The following is a 22521-nucleotide window of genomic DNA, read 5'->3' on the forward strand; positions in this document are numbered from 1 at the left end:
ATACGACAAAAAATCCATGGAATCCCAGATCATCTACGCTCATACTCTATTCCGCCGATATTTTCGGCAGAATATGGGGGCATAGTTAGATCTGATAAAATGTTTTTTACTGACGGTTCATTCATAAACGGGTCCACTGGCTTCGGCATCTTCAATGAAAATTCCAGTGTCTCTTTCAAACTCAAAGATCCTTGTTCCGTGTATGTCGCTGAACTGGGTGCGATATACTACGCACTGGGAATCATTGAAAAATTGCCCATCGACCATTATTTTATTTTTTCAGACAGTCTCAGCTCAATAGAGGCAATCCGCTCAATGAAAGTTGATAAACGCTCATCTTATTTTCTAACAAGAATAAGACAACTATTGAGTGTTTTGGTCGAAAAATTATTCAAGATTACCTTAGCATGGGTTCCCTCTCATTGCTCGATTCCGGGAAATGAGAAAGCGGACTCGCTAGCTAAGGTGGGCGCTTTAGAAGGCACTCTTTTTGAAAGGCAAATTGCTTATAATGAATTTTTCCACATTCCTCGTCAGTACACGCTCGTAAATTGGCAGCGCATGTGGAGTGAAGATGAGTTCGGTCGTTGGTTACACACGATTATCCCTAAGGTCTCGACGAGTGCATGGTTCAAGGGATTGAATGTAGGTCGTGATTTCATTCGCGTGATATCTCGGCTTATGTTCAATCACTACAACTCAAACGCGCATCTCTATCGCATTGTGCTCGCAGCAAACAATCTTTGTGATTGTGGCGATGGCTACCACGACATCGAGCATGTTGTCTGGTTGTGTATCCGGTTCCATAATGCACGCTCTCAGCTCTCTAGAGCACTGAGAGCACAAGGCAATCGGAGATCCCGTCCGGGATATCTTAGGTAGCCGTGATCCTGATCTTCTGCTTCATCTATACCTGTTCCTCAGAAACGCCGATGTCAACGTTTAATGATGTTTCCTTCGTTGTGTCCCCGTTTCATATCCCTCCTATCCGATCGATAAACTTTTACTTAGTCGCGGCAATACATACACACACTCTTTACAGATACACGGGCCAAAGGTTGTACAGTACACTGATCATTCAACAAGAGCCAAAGGTTGTACCGCTCATGAAAACTCTACACGAACTGATGATTGCGCCGGCTAGTGACCATTCTCTCCTGGATTCCTCGAGTCGAGAAAGACGCACCACGCTAGATATGAGGTACATACTAGGGGGGCGTTGCTGATTAATGGTCAGCTGCATCCCAATAGGAAGTATCCCGTGTCGGGCACACGTACAGAGCATTGGAGACAGCAACATCCCAATTACGAATACACTTGTAATACTAACCTCGAGCCAACCGCGAGTAATCGGTTACATATTACTAACATAGATAATAAGAAAAATTGTCAAAGTATTGAACTCCCGGCCCCGTGAGGCTAACGCCATATGAGCCTTGATAAAAATATATATTTTGGGAAAAAAAAATCACCCGCACGGGTCAGCAAGAGGAGGTGCTGCGGTCCTCATTAAACGAGATATTCCACACTATTTATGACACCGTCACAGTACTCTAAATATCCAAGCAGCGGTTGTGTGCATAGAGAGTAAATCAGAGAAATTAGTACTAACAGCATTCTACTCATCGCCGAACCACAACCCTTCGGAGGAGGAACTGAAAGACTTCTTCTCACTCCAAGGGCACCGATTTATTGTCGCTTTCAACTTCAACGCAAAACACACCTTCTGGGGATCAAGGCCTATTACCACTCGTGGTCGCGTTTTATACAACGTCATCACTGACTTTGGCTATGGCATTGCATCATGCGGCGAACCAACACACTGGCCAGAGGATCTTGCACGACTTCCGGACCTGCTAGACTTCGCTGTCACAAAAAACATTAATAGTAAACGAATTCAATCTAAGCTTCTTCTGGACTTATCATCTGATCACTCACCAATACTTCTGGAATATTTCATAGAAAAAGAAGTGAAGCAGACATCATCCAATCTCACCAACTTTTCTACGAACTGGACAACATATAAGACATACATCTCTTCTAACATGCTCGATTTACCTCTGGATAACGAACATCATATCGAAGCCGCAGTTAACCAGCTCAGTGAACTCATGAAAATTGCTGCGAGTATAGCTACCCCACCTATGAAGATCCTGAAACACAGAAAAATTGTTTCTGCCTCAAACATAAAAGCAGCAGTTGCAGAAAAACGACGCCTAAGACGTATCTGGCAAAACAAACGATCGCCTAAAAGCCAACTCAATATGGCACAACGTAAACTTCTTCTTCTTCTTCTTCTTCTTCTTCTTCTTCTTCTTGAATGGCGTTAACGTTCCCTGTGGAACTTTTGCCGTCTCAACATATGCATTAACTAGCGTCATTTATTAATACTAGTTGAGATTTCTTAAGCCAAATAACACGCCTTGAATGTATTCCGAGGGGCAAGCTCTTGAATACGCGTGACCACAGTGCAAGTCGAAGGAAATTTCTTTGACGAAAAATCCCCCGGCCAGAACGGGATTCGAACCCGAACACCCGGCATGATAATGTGAGACGCTAACCACTCGGCCACGGGTGCACACAACGTAAACTAAGAAAGCTATTACAAGACGAGAAAGATGAAAAATTCCATCATTACCTCACTGAATTGTCGCCAAATCAAGATAAAGGGTGTGTCACATCAAATTGCATCACGGAAAAAACGCTGTAGAAATTCGCCCAGTAGACCGATCCTTTTGAAAATTTTAGACAGTAAAATAAAAACTATTAAACAACTTTTGGCATTTTCTTTTTATTCATACTTCGAGCCCAAGCCCGTATGCTCGCACCTTCCTCTTTACCCCGTCCATAAGGTTCTGTACAACGTCAGGTTGTAGTTTTTTTGAACAGAAACCCATTTTCTCTTGAAGTCCGCTTCCGATTTGACAACTTTTGGGTTCTTCCGGAGGGCCTGCTTCATAATCGCCCAATATTTCTCTATTGGGCGAAGCGAAGCGTTGGGCGGGTTCATTTCCTTTGGCACGAAGGTGACCCCGTTGGCTTCGTACCACTCCATCACGTCCTTTGAATAGTGGCACGAAGCGAGATCCGGCCAGAAGATGGTCGGGCCCTCGTGCTGCTTCAATAGTGGTAGTAAGCGCTTCTGTAGGCACTCCTTAAGGTAAACCTGCCCGTTTGCCGTGCCGGTCATCACGAAGGGGGCGCTCCGCTTTCCGCAAGAGCAGATCGCTTGCCACACCATGTACTTTTTGGCAAACTTGGATAGTTTCTGCTTGCGAATCTCCTCCGGAACGCTGAATTTGTCCTCTGCGGAGAAGAACAACAGGCCCGGCAGCTGACGAAAGTCCGCTTTGACGTAGGTTTCGTCGTCCATTACCAGGCAATGCGGCTTCGTCAGCATTTCGGTGTACAGCTTCCGGGCTCGCGTCTTCCCCACCATGTTTTGCCTTTCGTCGCGGTTAGGAGCCTTCTGAACCTTGTATGTACGCAGGCCCTCCCGCTGCTTGGTCCGCTGGACGAATGAACTTGACAAATTCAGCTTATTGGCGACATCCCGGACCGAACTTCTCGGATCACGTCTAAACTGCTTAACTACGCGCTTGTGATCTTTTTCACTGACGGAGCATCCATTTTTGCCGTTCTTCACCTTCCGGTCGATGGTTAGGTTCTCGAAGTATCGTTTTAGTACTCTGTTGACCGTGGATTGGACGATTCCCAGCATCTTACCGATGTCCCGATGTGACAACTCCGGATTCTCGAAATGAGTGCACAGGATTAATTCACGACGCTCTTTTTCGTTCGACGACATTTTTCCAAATTTACGAAAAATTGGCAGTGAAACATGGCCAACGTGATCTATACATTCTTATCTGATTATAAGCGAAAGCTGAAGATATAATTCCTAAAAATTAAATTTCTACAGCGTTTTTTCCGTGATGCAATTTGATGTGACACACCCTTTACTAACTACTCGCTATGGAAGGCAACTAAGGATCTAAAACGGCCTCAGTTACAGATCCCGCCGTTCAGAATGCCCTCTGGGAAATGGGCCAGAAGTGATGATAAAAAAGCAGCTACTTTTACAAACCATCTTCATCAAGTTTTCACCCCGAATCAATCGGCACCTAATGAAGAAACGCTCGAATTTTCTGGTGCAACAAATCAAAAAAACTGAAAATCAAACACCGACTGGTGAGACACGTTATCTAAAATCACATCAATGTAAAAAAGTCACCCGGCATTGACCACATCAACGGACAGATGATCATGGAACTACCAGATCTGGCAATAAAACATCTCACGAGAATTTTCAACGCGATGACCCATAGAGGATATTTCCCACAAGCATGGAAAATTTCTACCATCATTATGATTCCTAAGCCAGGGAAAGACGCCCAGAAAGTGGAATCTTATAGACCTATCAGCATCCTTCCAATCTTCCCAAAAGTGTTCGAAAAAATTATCCTAATGAAATCAACGCCCGAGATTGAAAGATTGATCCCGAATCATCAATTCGGATTCCGAGCAAAACATGGCGCTATTGAACAAGTGCACCGATTGGTAGAAGAAATTCGTAAAGTATACGAAGGCCGCGGATATTGCTCAGCGCTTTTTCTTGATGTAGCTCAAGCATTCGATAAAGTCTGGCACGAAGGACTGCTCTATAAAATTAAAAATATGCTACCTCAATTGTATGAAATTATGTGTTCTTATCTACTGGGAAGAAAGTTCCATGTTCGGTATAACCAGGCTCTATCACCAGAGCGAGAAATTTATGCTGGTGTTCCACAGGGCAGTGTCCTTGGACCGATTCTACATCTCATCTATACAGCTGATCTCCCAATCGCGCAGAACTTAATGACTACAACTTTCGCAGATGACACAGCAATCCTCAGCAGTCACAAAAACAGAACGATTGCTTCACGGGATCTCCAGGAACATATAACGGTAGTGGAAAAGTGGCTTTAAAAATGAAGAATTAAAGTAAACGAAACAAAATGTGTCCATGTTACGTTCACACTTAATCAGAACATATGTCCACAAATCAAGTTCAATGGATCTGCAGTGCCCCAATTGAATGAAATGAAATATCTCGGTGTACACCTAGATCGCCGTCTCACCTGGAAGAAACATACAGAAACAAAGAAAACGCAACTGAAGATGCGAGCAAATCAATTACATTGGCTAATCGGGAGGAAGTCGAAATTAAAACTTGAGTTCAAACTACTTCTATATAAATCCATGCTGAAACCTATTTGGTATTATGGCTGCCAACTATGGCAAACAGCTTCAGCAAGTAACATCGAAATTATCGAGAGAGTACAAAATAAGCTGCTAAGACAAATTACTGGCGCCCCTTGGTACATCCGCAATACTGTCATACGTCGAGACTTAAGGATGGCGACGGTTAAAGAAGAACTTCATAAAACGAGGAGGAAATATGCGGAAAAGTTCAAGAATCATCCAAACCCATTAGCAAGGCGACTCGGTCAACCTATGGTTTCACGTCCTAAGAAAAAAACGTTAATTATTTAAAGTGATCAAACGTTATTGTTGTGCTCCAGCACACATGTTAAATTTCAACTATAAGATTTGATAACAGATGTAATTCGTTATTATGTTAAAACCAAATGCATAACCAAATATTGTTATTTCCACATCATGGAAGGTTCAATAAATAATTGTATGGAAAAAAAAGAGATAACCATTTTAATTTTTTCAATTTACGTCCCCACTAGAATTTTTTTTGTTTACCCAATTAATAAATCGTCTCAGCTTCTACCGCAAAAAAAAACAAAAAACGCGGGAATCGATTTATCGAAATTCAAATGTAGCATTTGTTTCGCGGACACTGAGGGGGTAGGACATAAATATATTATGCAATTTAAGCCCTGCCCTGAAACGGATTGAGTATGAAAAAAATAAAAGAAAGCATTCGCGATTTCTATCTCATTAGAGCAGGGTTACTACATAACTACAGAGTATGTATTTGTACAGATTTGTCAGGTTTTTAAAACCAAGGATCTGTAGATACAGATTACAACATAATAAAATAATATATAATATATAATATATAATAATTGTCAATATTTATCGTTTTATTTTTCTCAGGGTAAATTCAGCACCATTTCATCCATTCATTTGGATTCTGCGTACAAGGATCCCCCTAAGATTTTCAACAGGATTCAAGTCTGGAGAGTGAGCCGGCCAGTCCAAAAAAAAATAGTTTTTGGTCCTTAATCTATTGCTTAGTTTTCTTGCTGATATGCATATGATTTGATATGTTAATTTTGTGTGACGATATCCACGCAAAAACAGTAGGAGAGAGGATCCAGAACATGTATGTAATCCTTGAATGATATGAAAGCTAGCTTGAGCTTTCCGGTTGCATAGACAAACTGCAATTTATGCTCTGTCCATTTGCTACTTCTGTGGGAACAAAAAAAGTCATTCATCATTTTTATTGCATCTATAGATGGAATAGACTGAAAAGTTTACTGAAGAAATTGATTGACTATCGGTATTAAATTCTGCAAGCACGTGAATTGGCTCATTGAAATATGATGATAAATGATTTATGCTATTGACGAATTTCATGCCAGCTCGTCTTAGGAGTTGGCGTCTCAAGTAGCAGTGAAACGTTGTGGGTGTAAAGACATGGTTCACTTAAGCAACTTTGCGTACTTGAAATATTCGAAAAAGAATTAGACTACTTTTTGGAAAAAGCCAATTTTTTTTCTTAATTTTTCACAAAAGTTTATAACTTAAAAACTACGATACCTACGAAATTCTTGTCACAGGATGAAGGAAATTGTTTAATTTTTTACAAAAAAATACCAAAAATTTTTTGGAAAAAAAATTTGCTGACAAAAAAGTTTTTAAAAAAATTAAAATTCATTTTTCTCAAAAACGTATTTGAACGTAAACGTATTAAATTCCCAAAAATATATATATGAATAGCCCTTACAATTTCCAACAAGTCGTCCACACATCGGAAGATGGTCACTTTTACAGTAAAAAAGTTTTTCGAATAACAACTTTTGAATATTTTCTTTGAAAAAAATACAACTAATCCTAATTTTGTTTAAAGTTAAGATAACGATATAATATATTCGACAATCTTGTTGAAATACAAACTTTTGTCGAAGACATCAACTTTCTGTCTTTCATAATTTTTGGAATATAAGTCATTTTTCTATGAAGACTCTTGAAAAAAAAAAATGTTTTGCTCGTAACATTTTTGTGTGTAAATTCTCTCGTTTGCCATGTTATTGAAATGTTTCTTAATAGAGAAAAGTTAACAGATCATGCAAATTGCGATAATTTATACATAAAAATGTAACGAATTGAACATTAATAGTATTTTTTCAAAGAAAAACATGATAAAACTGTCGTTTGTCCGATGTATGGAAAACTTGTTAGAAATTTTAAGGGCAATTTATATCTATTTTTTCAGAATTTTAAAAGCTTATGTTTTCGAGAAAAATGAATTTTAATTTACAAAAACTATCGAAAACTATAAGATCTATAAAAAGTTGGTCAGAGAAAGAAATGTAGGAAATGACTCAGGTTTTCATTAAAAATTATCATAGAATTTTTTGGAGAAAAATTTCATTGAAAAAAAAAAATTTGAAAATCAAAATTCATTTTTCTCGAAAAAATATGCTTTTAAAATTCTGAAAAAAAAATATAAATAGCCCTTAAAATTTCCAACAAGTTTTGCATACATCGGACGATGGGCACATTTACATAAAAAAACAATGAACAACAACTTTTTCATGTTTTTCTTTGAAAAAATGCTATTAATGTTCTATTCGTTACATTTTTATGTATAAATTATAGCAAACCTGCATGATTTGCTAACTTTTCTATATTTAGAAACATGTCAAGAACATGTCAAACGTGAGAATTTACACACAAAAATGTTACGAGTAAAACATTATTTTTTTCAGGAGTCTTCATACAAAAATGACTTATATTCCAAAAACTATAACAGATAGAATGTTGACGTCTTCGACAAAAGTTCATATTTCAATAAGATCTATTTTTTGTCCAATACACTATATCGCTATCTTGACTTTAAACAAAATTATTATAAGTTGTATTTTTTCCAAAGAAAACATGAAAAAGTTGTTGTTCGGAAAACTTTTCCCTGTAAAAGTGACCATCTTCCGATGTATGGACGACTTGTTGAAAATTTTACAAGCTATTCATATATATAGTTTTGAGAATTTTAAAAACATACGTTTTTGAGAAAAATGAATTTTAATTTTTAAAATAACTTTTTTGACAGCGAAATTTTTTTTCCAAAAATTTTTGGTAGTTTTTTGTGAAAATTTAAACAAAACAATTTCCTACATTTCATCCTTTGACAAGAATTTTGTAGGTATCATAGTTTTTATGTTATAAATTTTTGTAAAACTTTTAAATAAAAATGGCTTTTTCAAAAAAGTAGTCTAATTATTTTTCGAATACTTCAAGTATGCAAAGTTGCTTAAATGACCCATGTATTTACACCCACAACGTTTCACTTTTATGTGAAATGGGGCTGCCAAAGGCCAGTCGAGTTGGCATGAAATTATTCTATTATGAGTTATTGCTTACATTCAAATTTCAATCAATTTGAAAAAAACTTTGTTCAAAATATATAATTTCTACTACTTATTGGTCCAGAGATATAACTGTGTTCACCTTAAAGTACCTCAAACTACCTTTTGAACTTGATTTCTATATAAATTACATTATCTTGATTATTATCTCATTATCTTGATTATTATCTCATTATCATTATCTTATCATTATCATTATCTCATTATCTCCAAAGTTTTGAGTGAAACTGAAATACATGACATTGCAGAAGATACTGATTAGAGCAATTGGACTTTCTTCGAACTTGCTTTAGCAATCTTGCTTATCAGAGCGTCGGATGTCAACAGAAATCTTACGAAAACATCCTAGTTGCTGGCCTCTCTGCAAATTGAAATTGCAAATAAAAAAAACATATTTTTTTTATTTGTTTATATTTTTTTGTTATATTTGTACTTCAGAAAGTACGCTACGTAGGACGATTCGGTTGCTTGTGAAATATAAATATGTGAAAATTTAATACAATATACAATTGTGAAACTTCTTATTCGATGGATACAAGTAACATTTTGGAAGTGAAAATCTAGAAAAAAAAGTAGTTTTCAAGGTGTTGTTATTAATTTTATCCCGACATTGCATAAAAAATTATTGTGAAATGATTGCAATCATCATAATATTATTACAGAGTTTCGCTCCAGCCAACGAGCAATCAACAGTTTTTGCTCCTTCCAGGTCGAAAAAATCTAATTTTTGTTCTTTGCATTTTTGAGAAGCTTATGCCCTCAGAAATGTTGTTCCAAATAGATATCTCAGGATCTACTCTACCGATTTGGCTGAAATTCTTTAATAGAATGTAAAAATGAATTATCTAAAGTGTTACATAGCCGTTTTCTGATATCTCTTTTTTTCGATTGTTTATGGGCTACAGCAGAAACAGCGATTCTTCACGAAAAATTACTCATATTTAACAAAAACTGCTTTGGGTATTGTCCTAATGTTTCAAAATATTCATTGCAATTCATTCTGCGACACCCCGTTGCTTCGGAACCTATACCACCTGCAAGGTACCAATTTTTAGACAGCATCTACGCATCCAGTTGTCAACAGCGTCATAACCACTATTCGCGCATTCAAAAAATGGAAAATACATCTTCAGATATACCTTAAACAATAGCCAAAATATCCAAGCACATCATTTTATTCTAGCTTTGCGCAGTGGCGATATCGTAACCAATGAGGTTTTACCGAGATGCGATTATTGCTAGTTGAAAACTAATAATCACTTTATTCCTAACATTCGAAAAAAAAATTAAGAGAATTCATTATTTTTCCTCCTTTTTCAAACAGATTGATTTTTTTCACGGTAATCTGAGAATCACTACATCGGTTTAGCATGGAATGGCTGTATATATAGTCTTGTTATAGAAACTTTCACCTCAACTTTCATATATTATATTTTTTCTTGAAATAAGTCATATTTGAAATAAAAATGGCTTTACAATTTTAGGATTCGTGTTTCGTTGATTAATATTACATTCTATAAGCTAAATGTTGCATTACAAGTTTTCATCCAGAAACCAACCTAAATTTCTCACCAAATCAACATAAATCAACATAAACCACTCAATGGTGAGAGTGATTATGTGGCAACAGCAAAGTCGATGAATTGAGTTATTTGGTGGCACTTTCGCTTTGTTCTTCATTAGAAAATTGCCACTTTTTTCACGATTGAAACATTAGAATTAGCATTTTTGCCTTCAGACCGTGGCATAAGAGAAAGCATACCGCTATTGTTACCTCACTTGCATAAGCCGTCGATATTATGGATATGTACCCAGGACTAGCGTGAGAAGGAAGGCCGAGCAAAAAGCGTCCAAAAATTGTTGGGAAGGAAATGGTCTCTAATGCGAATGAATATGTATCCATTGTGAGAAAAGTTTGCTCCATGCATATTAGGGCGAACAATTGTAGGTATTTTCTCTGCATTTCGCTTCGGCTAATGTGTTGAATTGAAGAGTGAAATTTGTTGTCAAACTTGGAATGGTAATTTCGAATTTTACCCAATCATCATAGATGAACATAATTGAATGTTTCTAATTGTGGGACAGGTTTCCACTCAGTGGAACAGCCTCAATCAGCGATTGTTGTGGAGTTATATTTTCTCTGATCGCTACAAGGAAAAAAGTTCACACAAGCGCTTATTTCCTAAACTTCAAGTGCTAAAAATCAAAACAAAACCAGCACTTAAAAATGAACGTTCAGTCTAATGCATACACTCGTTTTCACGATCCGCAGCAGCTGATTGGCCGCGATCGTCTGTTGTACCATTGCAGCGGGCCCACAATTAGTGCCTTAAACGGTGCAATTTGCGTTTCGAGAACCACCCTCCGCCCACCTCCTCGAAATCTGCCGAAGGAAAACCTTAAATCGCAAATAATTATCTATGCCACATTTGGGGGCCATTTCTCGTCCGAATCGCTCCGTTTGATGAGCATTCTCAATTACCGCCCGGCTCAATGTTTAGTTCGTTTGATTGGGCAAGTTCGACCTTGGCTGACCATCGTTAGTGTTTCAAGATCAGTGGGCAAACAGTAGACCTGGTTATGGTTTGGTATCGCAACATCAGCTGCGAATGTTCATATTGCGGACTATTGTCTATTGTTGGGACCATCGGTAGCCCTTTCAGTTCATTGAATGTAGGTTTCGGATGTAAAACAGGTACCGTGGAACTTTGCTATGTTCTAATGCTACTTAGTAGCTATCAAATGTCAAATCTCTCACAATTGCACGGTGATGATCTTTGGGACCAACCCACACTCAAACAGTCATCCAGCCGCTCGGCTCAGTCTCGCGATCATGAGACTGTGCATAAGCGTTTTTTTTCAATAGTCTAGCCTGCCGCAGCAGCGGCAGCAACCGCAACCACGGTAGGCAGCCATCCGAGATCTGCTGCAAGTAAACGATCTCTCTAGAACAGGTGCTCCCATTCTCCGTGACTTCCCCGGCGCAATAATAACTTAGCCTTGACATTTCACTACCGGCGGCGGATTCGTTTGCTTATTGCTACCACAACAAACCATCTGCTACCCTCAAGTTGTCTTCGCGGGAATTTTGTGTTTGCGGTGTTTGCGGGTCCCTGGGTAAAGGCGCAGGTTTTCGGCAGGCAATCAATCGTTTCCCTTTAGTCGAGCTTTGCGGCATGTTTTGTTGTTGTTGCTGTAGTTCAACTCCTTGGAATCGTCGTCGATTGATCGAAAATGGAAATACCGGTCGTGATGAGGGCAACAGAGGGTTTGTTGCGGCGGAAGTTGTGCTACAATGATGAGTTATGCCGAAACGTTATAGACAAATTATTTCCAAAAGTTTAATGATTATGATTCTATCCGAATGAATGTGTCATCGAACGAAAATCCATAAAAATCAATATCCGACACATGACAGGAAGCCGCAATCGAAATCGAAAAATAAAGCTATGGAAAATAAAACCCTAATATACTTCGAGAGCCATAGAATATATTTCCCGTCTGTTTTGATTCAGATGGGTGTTGTTAACATCGTAACATTAATGCGCTCTAACTCAGCTAAGCCACCAAAATCTACGTGGGAATGTGCGCTTTGAAGATTTTTATTGCCGTTAATATGTATCGGAGGCGTTATTTTTCTTTTTACACCTACTTCGAACTCTTATTGGCACATCATAATCGTTTGTAATGATGAGTTAGATGCTACGGATGACGTTGTAGTCGACAGACAAGCGAAGGTCATCCTAGCATGGGTGAGCGTTGTTTCTGGGAATTAGTAACGGGAGGCTTTTCGAAATAATATGGAGAACTGCAAGCCACAAACTCTTTAGTTAATGTGCAATGAGAAACTGTTTGTTTCCATCATTCTTTTTCAAAGATGGGAAGATTGTCTTCACAAAAATGTTGCTAATTTTCAAACATATAAAGACAATGTTTCGAAATCATGGATCTAGGATTCATATGTATTTCGTATTTCGTTCTCCTGACTCCGAAGTTCTGGATTCAGGATGCATTATTTAGATTTAAATTCCAGACTCCAACTTTAGATTCCAGTTTCCTGTCTTGGATACAAATGCGGATATACTTTTCGAAAACTGAATGAAAATTCGAATTCCTGCTAACAGATACGGACTAACGTTTGCATTAAAAAAATTAACAAATTTCAGTTGGCGATGAAAAAAACAATTTTGTGGTCAAACAGAGAAGCAGCGGATCGCCAAAGCCACGAACAATCTGAAGAACATGCTGACAAATATCTTCTCATCGATCATGGCTCAGGTTCCGGTCAACTACCATTAGACTGCCCGGCAAAGCGTCGAATAATTTTTCTAGACAGCTTAATAAAAGTAGCATTCGAGGAAAATTTGGTTCGTTGAATTATATTCAGTAGTTTTTTCTTATCGCCAACCGAAATCAGTCCATTTTTTTAATGCACACTATTACGACTGTAAATGTTACAACTCAAAAATATTAATATAATGTCAGTGTGTTGCGAGTTGATAGTCGGCGAACCCTTAAATACCGTTCTGAATCATATTTCTTACGCTTAAGGCATATGATGCAGAAAACAGATCTAAACTTTATGCGCAGGTATTAATTGGTTGATATTTTTATTAAATTAATTCAATATGCTTTTAAGCTTTCAACTTTGATACCTATTTGATTGTAAACATAAAAAAATCATCGAATAAAAGGCTTTTCAAATGAAGAGAATAAAAATCAAACTTCGGACACTAAATCATATTTCGGACAGATTGAATTCAACTTTCGGACACTTTATTGCGTAATTACATTACACTTGATTATATTTTATAGTCAACTGCGAAACACCAAGCAATCACAGTAAACTGTTAACGATGATGAGAAGTGATGAAACACGGGAGACATTTAAATATTTATGAACGGGTAAATTCTATGTGCTCACGCTAATGAAACGTCAAACACAAACGATAATGAGTAGTGTTGTAAGATTTGTGCCGATTATGTTATAATTCAAATGTAGTTCTCATGTGAAATGAAAGTGAAACCGACGGATTACTCTAAAGAAGCAATTGTGATATTAATTTGATAGTTATATCATCAGTGCAATCAGCATTTCAAGATATTAGAACAAAGTGTCCGAAATATGATGTTTTCCGAAATCTGATGTTGTCCGAAATGTGATTCAGAACGGTAATCCTATGAAATTATAAACAAGGAAAATTCCAGATTTTTCATTCGGACAGCATTGTGAAGACAGGATAGTTGAAAGAGCCATTCGAAGAATTACAAAAGCCCCTGTATAGTTGATAAGTTACATTTTTATTTTAAATTTAAATGATGTACAAACTTGCAATACAGTGTATCAACCTTTGATACTTACTGTGTACACCTAGCTCTGGCTTTCTGTTAAATTGTAAATAAAAACAAAAAATTCATCTACAAATAGCAGCTCGGTGTAAATTTTCGTCTGCAGAGAATAAGGTTCTCATTGTCATCGTGAAATTTTTTGGAGTATTTTTCGTTACGTGAATGATTTATCATCATTTCTCTTCCAGTTTATCGAATCAGCGGTGAAGTTTTCTCATATTTACTCTAGAAATATTGACGAAAATAAAATACTAATCAAGTCGGGTAAGACGGACACTCCTCCGACAAAAGGCAAACATTTTGTTTTGAAAACAATTTATCTCCTCCTTCTTCTATTAACCAGATGCCCACTAACTACGTTTGTAACTGCAACCAGATATCATGGACGAACCAGCAGAGCGGTTTTTAAAACGTAATCCGAATTTATCATTCCGATTGCCGGAAGCTATTTTAGACATGAAAAAATGAGAGAAATGACGAGCCCTTCTAGGTGATATTAGTTTAGCTTAGCATATTTGAAGACCTCCAAAACTTATCGAGTTTTTGGAGGAATTTTATGTTAGTGTCCATCTTTCCCACCCCAAGTGTCCGTCTTTACCGACTCAATCTTATTTTTTTTTAAAATGTCGCACACATTCATTTTGCAAAATTTCTACCTCAAAGACAAATTTCATTATGAAAAGATACCTAGACTATCAATTTGTGGTGAGATAGCTATATATTTATTTTTGTGAAATGCACGAAAAAAATCACCGTCTTTACCACCCTTCCCCTATATCTACATTAGGATGGCAGCGAAAATGGTCATGTCAAATTCCAAAAATCGACAATGTACATTTTGTTTATTGGTTCAAAAAAATGACATGTGCAAAGTTTCGGCTCAATCGGACATGATTTAGGGGTGCTTCTTGACTTAAAAATGCATGAAACGTCGAGATCTGGTGTCATCTCAAAAAAAAAATTTTGGTGGAAAATTTTGGTCGACATTTTTGGGGCTTAGCCTTAGAGGCAATGAAGGCATGGAAAAAAATAATTTAGAGAACCGACCATGTACATTTTGTTTATTGGCCCGAAAAAAGACCTGTGCAAAATTTTAGCTCAATCGGACATGATTTAAGGGTGCCTCGAAGCTCTCAAAGTTTAGATTTTTTTATCCTAGAAAATCTTCCAAGGGGGGAGTGAAGGAAATTTGAAAGATCGATTATTATTTTTTTGATGTCAAATGACTTAAAAATGCATAAAACGTCGAGATTTGGTGTTGTCCCGAAAAAAAAATTTGACTGAAAATCGACCTTTTGGGACTTAGGTCTGGTCAAAAAATCAAAACTTTGAGTGCTTGAGGCACCCCCTAATCATGTCCGATTGAGCTGAAACTTCGCACAGGTCTTTTTTTTTTGGCAAATAAACAAAATGTACATGGTCGGTACTTTAAATTCGATAATTTTTTTCCCCATACATCCATTGCCACCAAATCTACGTATTTGTAAAACGAGCTGGAATAAAAAGGTTACAAAATTAGAAGCGTCTTTATGCACTACAATAGTTCAATAAATTTTCAACACACACACGTTATAATCAGATCTGGTAATACGGTAAATGATTTTTGCTTTCAGATTTTAATCATATCAATGAAGTTAAATTCTAAAACTAAGATACGAATTCCATAATTTAATTCCTTTTTCTAAATGATTCTGTATCAAAAAAAATCACATAAATCACATAATATATTTTTTTGATAAAAAAAATATTCACATTCAAAATTCAAACACGGATTTAAGGTGATATTTTTCTTCTTGATTCTGGATCCTGCAATTTCTAGAACTCGTTGAAACATGTCTTTAGTGAAAATGGTTATGCAATCTTCTATCCATAATAAGCGAAAATTTGCCTCTTCGGAATTATCAGTAGTCCATCGCTTAGGGTTTATTGTTTCTCATAAGTCTTTCTCAGAATTGATGTAATTGATAAAATATTAAAAAAATGGTAAGGGGCTGTGTCTAGGACACGACCGCATATTTTCGACGTAGAATTACGCAATTATATTATGCAATCCACTTGTTCACCATTTCGAACATTATTTTAGAATGCATCGAAATTTTTGTAATAGATAAGTTCTTCGTTACAAATAAATTTGATGAACGTCCTTTTACGTTTGATATGATGCCTAGGACTACCAAAATATGTGAATGGATGAATTGTCAAACGATCATGGTATTATACATTTCTCTCAGAAATTATTGCACATCTCACGTTTACGTAGTTCTTGAACCGCGAATGTTCTAGTATCTGAAATGCGGATTCCCCCAGGCACATTAATTTTGAAGGCCGTGTTAGGGAAACACAGCTCAGTGGGAAAAAAATATCTCCGACTTGCATGTTTTGTCAAAGCGGATTTCCCCAGGCACATTGATTTTGAAGTCCGTATTAGGGAAACACAGCTCGGTGGGAACAAAAATATCCCCGACTTGCATGTATATTTGCAAAGCGGATTTCCACAGGTACATAGATTTTAATGTCTGTGTTGAGGAAACCGTAATTAGGGCCAATCAAAACTTGGCAGCTAGGGCGTTTAGATAACGCTTGACATTTTACAGTTATTCAATTGTTCATCTCACGAAAAATAACATTTTATTAATTGTGATAGACGCATAGAAATATTTCCTATCAATTGATGCAAACATCTTTCCGATCTGTTAAGAAATGTTCGAGTTATAAGCATTCGAAATACGGGTAGGGTTAGCAAACAAATCGGCAGAACAAATGTTTGGGAAAAACGGAAGTTCTTCCAGTTTTCCTGAATTTAAACCATTTAGAGATTAGTAAATTCTAATGTAAGGACCGTATCGTTATTTATGGGTACGCCTTAGAGTCTCCGTCTGAAAAAGACTATAGCTTGTTTTGACAGCTGTTTATTTTTCTCCTGTTGTTGACACAGTTAGCGTTCAGTTAGCATTGTTAAAAGATCGTTTTTTCCTAAAAGTGCAATCATGAGAGGGCTAACAGAAGAAAAACGAAAATCCATTGTGACCAGATACTGCTCCGAAACAGGAATATCAATGAGAAAATTGGCGAAGGCGGAAGGAGTAAGCGTCCATGCGGTCCAAAACGCTATCAAGCGATTTGGTATGTATAATACATTGAAGGATCTACCCGGTCGCGGCAGAAAACCTGGGCCATCCAAGCCAAACTTGGATAAAAAGATTTGCAGGCAATTTGAAAGAAAAAAGGAATTATCGATACGGGATTGCGCAAAAAAGTGTGGAACATCAATCGGTATGGTTCAACGTGCCAAAGAACGTAACTCACTGAAGGCATATAGAAAGCAAAAATGTCCCAAACGCAGCCAAATTCAGGCAAGTTCCGTGAAAACCCGTGCCCGTAAGCTTTACGATGGGATTTTAAGCAAACGCGAACTGTGCATCGTCATGGATGATGAAACCTACGTCAAACTGGACTACAAAACTCTTCCTGGGGCACAGTTTTACACTGTAAAGCAAGGAACAGATGTCCCGAACGCGGAGAAGTCAATTTTTTGCGAAAAATTCGGTAAGAAAGTGCTGGTTTGGCAAGCTGTTTGTCAATGTGGCATGAAATCATCTCCTTTCTTCACTCTCGGGAATATGAATGGTGAAATTTACCGGAAAGAATGTCTCCAAAAGCGTGCGTTACCGCTCATCCGAAAGCACACTGGTCCGACACTATTTTGGCCTGATTTGGCATCATGCCACTATGCACGTTTGACCTTGGATTGGTATCGCGAGAATAATGTCGATTTTGTGGAAAAGGAGATGAATCCTCCAAATTGTCCGCAAATAAGACCTATTGAAAAATTTTGGGCTTTGATGAAGGGACGACTGCGGAAGAAGGACAAGGCAGCCGATGACCTTGAGCAGTTCAAAAAGGATTGGATAAATGTGAGCAAACAAGTCGATGAGACGGTTGTCCAGAACCTAATGAGGGACATCAAGAAGCAGGTGCGATCATTGGCGCGAAAATCAGAATCTTGATTATTTTTTACTGTTACTCCTTTCTTTCATTCATAAGATACAATATTTTGATATCAGAACTGAAAAATAAATGCAATATTTGAAATAAAGCTGTGTTTTGAGCGTACCCATAATTAACGATACGGTCCTTATAGCATCAAACAAATCTTAGAGCATTTCCGATTCGATTGGTATGCAAATCAAGAGAATTCGTTCACGGTGAAAATAGTTATTAACGTTAACTTTATTTCATAAAAACGTGACCTGTTTTCTGATTTGGCACCCTTCCTGAATAACGTAGTTCTGCGTCAAAAAATACGCTCTAAATTAATTTTCAACTCAGTTCGCATATTATTGGTGTAAAGATTTTAATTGATTTTTTCAAGTTATCGCAATATTTTGTTTGAGAAATAAAGAACAGTTTGATTTTATTGTACGAAATCATGCATACTCATGTGATGGCTCTACAGTTGAAAAGAGTCAGTACTTTCTAACCAGTTTCGGGATCAGCTCCATTAGTTTTTTTGCTACTTTCGGACTTCCTGTTGTTGGTTCGTTAGTATGAAAATCATCGCAGGATATCACATACAGAGGATATGAGATAATCCAACAGTCAATTCACGAGCGGAATCTGCATTGCGAGAGTGTAGGATTGATTTGCGACACGCTTGTTCAGCTGATATCATGTTGTAAAGAAATCAAACTCATCCTGACAACATGGGAGTACTGCAGATTAATACACTTATTCTACATTCCGAACTTTATACTCAAACCTTTACCTCCAGATTTCTGATAGTTAATGGATTTCAAATAAAAATGATACATACATAAGTCTTTTGTTTAATTTTTTTCCACATTGGAATTTTGGAGTCAGAATGTGGATACGTATGTATAACAAATGCCAGACATTGTATACTTGTTTCCGATTCCAGTTTATGATCCTAGATGTCGGATGGTATGTCTGACATACGTAATCCATATTCAAGGTTATAATTCATCACATTCTATAAAACAGGTTCAATCACAGATACAAATGAATACCTTATTTGGTTTTTTTTTATCCATGTCTCAGATTTAGTTCATATATTCGAACTTATAAATGAGTATTCCAGATTTTTTTCATATTGCGCAAATTTCGGTTCCCGGAATAAATCGCCGCAGAAAACGACTGCAACAGATACAACCACTCAGAAAATGTGTGGTTGGCTAGAAATATTGTGGCGCGGTATTGTAGGGTAAATGATCTTGGTTTTCCAATTTGGGGTGTTTTTACGCAACTAGTAAATGCAAATCGATTTTTCTTCATGAAACTCACACATAATCGATACGAGTTTGGGTTTGTTGAAAAGCCCCAAGTCTCTACTTGCTAATACTACCATAAGGCGTTCAAATAATTCAAATTTCTATGTTTTTTAACGATTTTTTTCAATGAGAAATTATGATCGTGGTTTGTCTACCTCTGATCATGGTTTGTCCAAAAAATGATCATGGTTTGTCCGGTTTTAGGAATTACCATTTTTGAATGAAAAAAATCGAAATTTCAAATAGATGTTGCATTGTTCGAGTTTACTGTTATCATATTGATCCATTCATAATATTTTAACTTTCTTCAGAATACCGCCTTTTCTTGTGCTACGCGCGGAGGACAACATAAACAAACTGCAGCGCGCCAAGCGATTGCCATAGTAACCATGTGGACAATCCAACATCAGTTTTTTGGACAAATCATGATAAGAATTGAGATGACATCACATATATAAATCTGATACAAACGGTGTGCAAACATGATGTTTACAATATTTGTAAATGTTATAATCCAGAAAAGATCTGAATATGTACTCAATATTCATCCGGTGGTCAGTTAAAAGTTACCTCAAATGAGGGGTGCTTTGAAAAAATCCACCTTCATTTTATAATCCTTTAAAACATTGTAATTACGTAAAATCTATATATATTATATATAAAAATGGATTTCTGTCTGTCTGTCTGTCTGTCTGTCTGATTCTTATGGACTCGGAAACTACTGAACCGATCGACATGGAAATTGGTATGTAGGGGTTTTTGGAGCCGGAGAAGGTTTTCATGATAGTTTGAGACCCCTCCCCCCTCTCTAAGGGGGGGCTGCCATACAAGTGAAACACAAATTTCTACATTACTCGAGAATTAATCAAGAAGATTAGGCATCTGAAGGTTTTGGGGCGCAATAAATGATTACATGGTGGTTAGATACACCTCCCCCTTCTCTTAGGGGGGGCTGCCATACAAATGAAACACAAATTTCTGTGTTACTCGAGAATTAATCAAGCAAACGAAACCAAATTAGGCATCTGAAGGTTTTAGAGTGCAATAAATGTTTCTATGGTAATTAGACACTCCACCCCCTCTCTAAGGGGGGCTGCCATACAAATGAAACACAAATTTCTGCATTACTCGAGAACTAATCGAGTAAAGGAAACGAAATTTGGCATGTGGAGGTTTAAGGGTGCAATAAATGTTTCTATGCTGGTTAGGCACTCCACTCCCTCCCCCTCTAAGGGGGGGGGGGGGGCGTTGCTGATACAATGATGAGTTTTGGTAGAAGTACTAGGAATTTTTTAGTAAAAGGTAAATACAACGGGGTCGATTAGAAGATCAATCAATGTACAGTTCTGCGATTGGACTCATGAACTTGCGCTTAGTAAGAAAACGTGAATGTTTAAAGTTAACAAAGATAACAAAAAACTAATTTTGGGCGGAACGAAGTTTGCCGGGTCAGCTAGTATCCTATAAAACCACTGTAAATCAGGAAAAGACAGTTTTATTTATATGTTTTGAAACATTCTAGAGCATTCAAAAAAGTGGACAAACCATAATCACATTTTCGACTGGACAAACGAACATCATTTACCTTATTTCAAAACAAAAATTAAACGGACAAACGTAATGCACCAGGCAAACATTTGGCAAACAGGATCGTATCTGTGTGGCATGTTCAGTTCTGGCAACACGGCCATCGACAGTTTAGCGATGAAGTGGACTGGGCACTCGGTACATTTTCCGCCATTTTATCAGCAGGCAGTCACCGTTCGGCTTCGAGCGGTCTCCGATTATCTCGCGGACGTTCAGGGATCTTGTCGATCCTGCCAGGGAGCGAGAATTAAACGGGATAATCGGAAACTGCCTTGAACCGAAATATTTTCAGGGGCTCTGCGTGGAAATTAAGTGACAAACATTTGCACGTTTCCGAAGTGCATTTGGTGTGATTCCCACCGTGTGTGAAATATTCCAAGCAGAAATTAGAAAACTGCTTGTTTTTTTTTCATTAAAGTTTGTATGTGTCCAAAAAAGCAGTAAAACCTTTGGAGGGGAACAACTTGAAATTACATGGAGACATGAGTAACCAGCGGAAAACTACAAGTAGCAGAACTATCCGATCATAGGAGGCATGAAGATTTTCAGTACGTGGATGATACGTTTGGAAAAAAGTATAAACAGAACAACATGGATGGCAGAAATTTTAATGCTCCATGTTGAACTGTAGGTTGACTTGAATGATAGCAAAATTGAAACTTGTTGCCAGAAATAACGATTTGTTTTTTCAATTAATGCAGCTCAATTTGGTTGCTATAGGGTAACAAAACAACATGTTTTTCCAATATTTTTCCTATATTTAGTAGGTGATATAAAAAAAGATTACAGGTCATATATTAATAATGACCGTTACTCTAAAGATGCACAAGGAAAACCAACAAATTATTAACACCGATATGTTCCACTTGTTTCAAAATATAGCAAGATAAAAATAGATAAATGTTTTATAATCAGTACGGATCGGGACGACCATTCGATGAATCTGTAGAAAATAAATGGATGAGCGCGGATCGAGACGACCGCATGATAATGATAAGAGTGCGGATCAGGACGACCGTGCTGTGTAAAAATAGAAGCAAAATTATTGGCAGATCGGGACGACCGCGCAAAACAAGTACGGCTCAGGACGACCGCATTAAAAAATATTATAATAAGAGTGCGGATCGGGATGACCGTGCTGTGTAAAACTGGAAGTAAAAATATTAGCAGATCGGGACGACCGCGCAGAACCTGTGCGACTTAAGACGACCGTATAAAAAATGATAATGATAAGAGTGCGAATCGGGAGGGCCGTGCTGTGTAAAAATAAAAGTAAAACTTTTAGCAGATCGGAACGACCGAGCAGAACAAGTACGGGCTCGAGACTCGATGTGTTGTTATTTAAACGTCATCAATTAGCTCATATATCCCAGAGGTGGTTCAAATGTTTTATGTGATGGAAAATACACTGAAACGAAATTCACATGTATTTGTTTTGTCGTCTTTTTCATTCAATTCATTTTTTTTTCGGAGAAGAGAGAAGATGTTTGGCCAGCCCTGTTCTGGCAATAGGGGCATCGTCAGCTTAGCGATCAAGGCTGGGCATTCGGCACATCTTCCGCAGGCAGTCACCGTTCGGCTTCGGGCGGTCTTTGGTTATCCTGCGGACGCTCAGGGACACACCGAGGTGACCCCTTTGTTCACGCTAAAGGGACGACAATTTTTATTTCATATTATTTATTCATTAG

At 37.5% G+C, this 22521-nt stretch overlaps 1 protein-coding gene and 1 pseudogene across 2 annotated transcripts in view; one reads left to right on the forward strand and one right to left on the reverse strand.

Moving 5' to 3' along the window:
- The window catches only part of LOC129780566 (mucin-2), a 437053-nt gene that overhangs the window by 274862 nt on the left and 139670 nt on the right, over nt 1-22521 (reverse strand). The window lies entirely within an intron of this gene.
- On the forward strand, nt 9791-9914 carry LOC129780657 (U4 spliceosomal RNA; annotated as a pseudogene).

This window comes from Toxorhynchites rutilus, chromosome 3 (assembly GCF_029784135.1).
Source record: "Toxorhynchites rutilus septentrionalis strain SRP chromosome 3, ASM2978413v1, whole genome shotgun sequence".
Classification (NCBI taxonomy): Eukaryota; Metazoa; Arthropoda; class Insecta; order Diptera; family Culicidae; genus Toxorhynchites; species Toxorhynchites rutilus.